Raw genomic sequence first — 6148 nt, 5'->3', positions numbered from 1 at the left:
AGGACGTGTTCATTAGTATTATTTATTCCAAATGCTTGTTTTATGTCGACAACACCGACATATTTATTTACAACCCAACTGAATATTTATTCTTTTTTGGAGCTTTGTTTCTGTACTTATGGCTTTTTACTAGAGTAAATTGTTCTGTAATTTGATTTCAGTTTTCATGTCCAATACATTTCAGTAGAAGAAGAAGAAAGAGGAAGAGGATGAGAAGAAGAAGAGGGAGAAGAAGGAGAAAAAGAAAGAGGGGTGTAAAAGAATGAGGGGTGAAAAATAAGTTGGAGGAGGAAGCTGGGAGAAGCAAAATGAGAATGATATGAACAAAAGGAAGGCGGAGAAGAAGAAAAATAGAAAGGATGATGAGAAGATTTGTGTAAAGCTGCTTTGAGACAATGTCTGTTGTGAAAAGCGCTATACAAATAAACTTGACTTGACTTGACTTGAGAAGGAGAAGAAGAAGGACGGTGAGGAGATGAAGAACAAGGAGAAAAAGAAGAAAGAGGTGAAAAACAGGGCAGAGGATAAGATGTAGAAGAGAAAGTAGGAGAAGAAGAAGAATAAAAGGGAGGAAGAAAAGAAGAAACAGGAGAAGAAGAAGAATAAAAATCAGGAGGAGAAGAAAAAGGGGGATGAGAAGAAAAAGAGGAAATTAGGAGGAGGACAAGAAATAGTAGAATAAACTAGAAGTAGATGGAGAATAAAATAAATCATTGCATCATGTCTTGAAAGAAGATGAGAAGGAGGAAGAGAAAAAGAAGAAGAAGAAGCAGGAGAAGAAGAAAGAAGAAAAAAAGACATTGAAATCATGCTTTAAATGAGATCACAGGATGGCTGAACTTCAGCACTGTTGATGTGTCATTCCATCTCACTACACAAAAACTACACGAGCACTGCTCATTGTGTGATATCTTATTCTTAAACAAAATCGTGTCACACATGGTTTCACACGTGAATGCAACACGTGCTCAAAAAAAAAAAAAAAACACTCGGTCACAACCTTCACCAGTCTTTTACAGCAGATCAGTCCTGGGGAAGTGATTTTTCTGGTCAGTGTGCAGCAGAGTGGCCTGAGATTAAGCCTCCTATTTTTGACTGACCTGAAAGCAACAACCACACATACACACACACACACACACACACACACACACACACACACACACACACACACATACACACACACACACACACACACACACACACACACACATAGGTCTGTTTACTGTTCTGGCCCACTGAACACCGGAGTATGGGCTCCTAGCACTTGGGGGGAGAGAAAAGTGACGTTTGAGGGGCACTTTACAAAACTCAGCCTGAAGAAGATCTTCTGTACCACCTAAAGAGCCTTTGTCAGTCATTGGAAAGCTGTCACCTGCTGGGGAGATACAGCGGGGCTAGTGGATGACAGACTGGAATTAATGAGAAGAGTATGACAGCAGCCAAAGCAGAATAAAGAGTGAGAGCGGAAGCGAGGGATGGGAGGGAGTCTGTAACGTTCTGGGCAGAAGAGCCTTTGTTTCTCATAAAGGAGAAAGATGGAGGGGTCGTGGCACCTTGCTGGAGATGTGTCTCACCAATGGACTGGGAATGAGGTGAAGAATTGACAGTCCTAGATAAACTGTAGGAGTAATGGACCAAGGTATAGGTTATGAACCGAAATAAATCGAGTGTTTGTAAGCAGTACTGAATTCATAAGTAATTCGAGAAAATTTCTAGATTCTAGATAAGTGATTCATGGAGTCTAACATTAATACAGTCCTTCACTCATACCTTTACCTCTCACCTGAATGTACTGTTTGACACACAAAGATCTAAAATATAGCCAAGGTTTAAATACAACGCCTGCACGTAAGTATGGCAGAAAAGTTCATGTTGTCTTGGTAGCTGCAATCACGTCAGTTTGTTGCTTGATAGCATTGTCTGTTCGGCCTCCATCACCATCATCAAAACACAAATTGAGGTAAGTCTTTTGTAAGAATGATCTTCATTCCTCCACTACATCTCCAGAGACTTAAAGTTCGACAAGCATGTCTGATTTCAAGCAAACCCCATCCAGATGAGGATGAATTCCCTTTTTTGTATGGTTTCACTTAAAGTTTTTTCCTCGTGGCATCTCAGGGAGTTTTTTCTTTAGTTGTTCCTCCTACCCGTTTACATTATTTGGGTGTTTGGGCTTTTTTCTCCCACGCACCAAAACTGTGCAATTCTTTCCCTATTAAGATTAGACAAGCAGAACCTTTTAGTATCCTTAAATCTGCTTTTTAAAGTTCCCTTTCCAGGATAGCTTTTAGGTGATTTTTTTGTATATATTTTTGTGATGTATCTGTGATTTTATTTTATTGTATTAATTTCTTCTTATTTTTTTGCAATTTTTGAAAAGCCCTACAATATATAAAATAAAGATTTATTATTATTATTATTATTATTATTATTATTATTATTATTATTATTATTATTATTATTATTATTTATTTATTTAAAGTGTTCTACAAATAAAAATGAATAAATAACTTAAACCAATGTTTTATTTATTTATTTATTTTATTATTTTTTTTTACATTGATTAGAATGTAAACATTACATTGTTACTATCCAAAAATTGTGTTTATATCATTAATTTCTGAATTGAAAATGAGCCTGAAATTAAATATATAAATAAATAAAATAAAATAAATAAATAAATAAATAAATAAATAAATAAACGGACAAATAAAGAAATTATAAATTTCGACCTTTTTTTATTTATTTATTTATTTATTTATTTTTTATTTTCTCTCTCGTGCTTCTGGAATTTTTTTTGGGTTCATGGCACATGAAGAGATTGCTAGTACAGTTAAACACACAGTCAAACCTGAGTGCTATGAGTTACTTTTGGTCATTAGCTCCTAAAAATGAAAGCACGAGAGCTTCTTTTCTTATACAACATTTAACATTTGACATGTTAACACTGAATGCTGTATTAATGAGAACTTTTCAGAAATTGTGAGAAACGTTGTGTACAATGCAGCTATACAAAACAGTTAAGACACCAAGTAAAGACTTGAGAGTTTTAGCTAAGCTAGTTAGCAATCCACAAGCTAGTAAAAGAGTCTTAGGTTAGCCAGAAAATTAAAAGTTCGGACCCTAAACCTACAGAGAAAAAAAGAGATCTGGTATGGGTAAATCTGCATTTGCAGCATCGCCGTAAACTTGCCGAATCATGTCAACCATCTCTGTGGCGAATCCGTGAGGAAATCGCAGACGTGGTAGCACACGTGGCCAGAACAGGAGGATGTCTTTTGGCACACTGACTAATGAAGGTCGGTGCTCCCTGTGACTGTGCGTGCAGCCTTGTGCTGCTATCTGTTGGCATGTTACAAAACAAGTTTAGAAACCTTTTTAATACCTCAAAATAGTTATGCCAAGGTCAAACATTAGCACAATATCTTATTAATATATAAATATTTAAAGGTGGGGGTAGAAATTAATTAATAGTGATTTCATATAAAGTGAAATTTTGTCCCAAAAAATTCCTATTTTAGGACTATTATTTTCCTCACACTTCTTTCCTCATACTCAGCTTGTTGAAGACACTGAATTTAGTTCCATGTCTGATTCTTTCTGAAAGTAGCACGTAGAAAATCAACACGAATCATCTGCGGAAGCCGACTCTGAATATGAAAAACTTTTGCCAATGTTATGAATTTAAATTAGAGAAATGGGATCTCAGTGATTAAGGCTCTGGGTTACTGATCAGAAGGTCGGAGGAGGGAGGGGGGGTCAAGCCCCGGTATCGCCAAGCTGGCAATTTCTTGGGGCCTTTGAGGAAGTCCCTTAACCTTGTTAACACTGTATCATGCCTGACCCTGTGCAGAAATAACAATTTCCATGTGGGATCAATAAAGTTTTATGAAACAAACAAACAAACAAACAAAAAACAAATGATCAAAGTGAAATGTAATCCTATTGTTAAGCTACAGGTCCTAAACATTCACTTACATGCTATTGTTGTCCCCATCTTCTTGTCAGACACACACACACACACACACACACACACACACACACACACACACACACACACACACACACACACACACACACACACACACAGTGTTTGATTTTCAGAAATAAGTACAGGACATCCAAAAACATTGACATGACAATACATTAATGAGATGCCTCAAGGGGAGAATAAGTTCATAAATAAAACTTCAATGCCATGGCTAATTTGTGTCATACCTCAGGATGCCATTATCTCTCTCTTTCTCTCTCTCTCTCTCTCTCTCTCTCTCTCTCTCTCTCTCTCTCTCTCTCTCTCTCTCTCTCTCTCTCTCTCTCTCTCTCTTTCTCTCATGCACATGCCCACTCTGTTTCTGGTTGCTGGTGTACCAAATAACGGCCTGGTCGTGCACGTGCGTTTATCTAATTAAAATGTGACACACACTGAGAGTCAAATGAAAGTCGCGGCTGGGGCTCGCCGGAGAGACGGAGAAGAAAAACCGACTCCTGCTGAACTCACCACTGGAATAATGGCACCGGTTTGTTAACTGATTCCCACCTTTGTTCTAGTGTCTGTGTGTGTGTGTGTGTGTGTGTGTGTGTGTGTGTGTGTGTGTGTGTGTGTGTGTGTGTTAACAGAGCGCACTAACTTCTAACTCAATCGAGATCATTCTATAGTGCTGAAACACATTAGGCGTTAAAATAGTAGAGTCCATACAGACGTGAAAGGAAAAAAACGAAAGAAGTCACCACGATTCTCCAAAAATGCTTATTAGCGTTGATTCCACAAGTCTTCAAAAATGTGCTAGAGGGAGGATCACCATTCTTCCAAAAGATTTACACCTCATCTGGTGGTTTGATGGTGGTGGAAAAGTCCTAGCATGTGACAATACAATGCTATTTGAGGGTGATCAGTGGTTAAGATGTTGGACCTTTGATTGGAAGTTCATGAGATGATTAAATCCCAACAGTGCCCAGCTGCTACTGCTCAGTTGTGCAATTGTAAGAATAGGGGCATCTGCCAAATGCTGTTAATCTAAAATGTATTTTACATTACCATCTTCTTTAAATGCATTGGAGTGAAAGATCTTCTTGTATTCACGAATGAATATAAACGCTGACTGCACCTCAGGACTCCTCACGTCACCTACAGTACATCAGTACTTGATCAGTACTAACACCCTTGATAATGAAGGAGCACAAATCTACACCCCAACATTTGGTGGAACATCTTCCCAGAAGAGTGGAGGTTATTATAACAGCAAATGGAGACTCAAGCCGGAATGGAATGTTGAAAAAAGCACATTCCTTACCATATCTTAGGGTCAGGAGAACACCTGAGAAAAATAACTTTTGCTAAAAAGGACTTCATTTGGTTTGGAGCTTAGAGCAGAATATTTTCATGAATGTGACTTTGTGCACAGGGGCATTGTCATGCTGGAACAGGTTTGTGTCTTTTATTTCAAGTGAAGGGAAAATTTCATGCCACTGCATCCAGAGACGTATAAAAGAATTGTAAAATCTCTTTGGGGAAGAACCAATTATGGTTTGGAAAGTCAGGTGTTCCAGATCTTTTGTCCATATAATGAATATTTCAGTTCAGTGTTCAACATGTGAAGGGTTTTCCCACACCACCAGCCACTTTTTTCGATCATGGCACAATAATAGTAATTATAACACTACTAATAAAACTTCCTACTGAATAGCATGAATGACAAATATCCCTTTACGATTCAAGCTCCAGAAACTAAACCCAAACAGCTAGAAGGATGAGATGGTTTGAATACCTCGTCGCAGACAGTTTTAAAAGTCAGCATGTTGTAAAGAAGGTCACCGGCAAACGGCGCGTCGTGAACCCGAGTGAAAGAGAATGAAAAAAATAAAAACATTCAGGCGAGTCGAACCTGATGAGAGACGGTTGATTTAAACGAGTAGATCTTGCCGTGTCTATTTTCAGCAGATGCAGAAATGAGAGAGCGGGGAGAGATTGAGAGAGAGAGAGAGAGAGAGAGGAGAGAGAGAGAGAGAGAGAGAGAGAGAGAGAGAGAGAAAAAGAGATTCAGCCGAGTGAGTTTATCAGCGTGGCACCTGCTCCAGTACATTCTTGATGAAGCAAAGGTTGTCTTCATTAAGGGCATTAATATTCATGACGCATGGTAATTTTGACACA

This window comes from Silurus aristotelis (genome assembly GCF_946808225.1).
Source record: "Silurus aristotelis genome assembly, chromosome: 21".
Taxonomy (NCBI): domain Eukaryota; kingdom Metazoa; phylum Chordata; class Actinopteri; order Siluriformes; family Siluridae; genus Silurus; species Silurus aristotelis.
The sequence above is the reverse complement of the archived record's forward strand: the minus strand, read 5'-3'. Positions refer to the sequence as shown.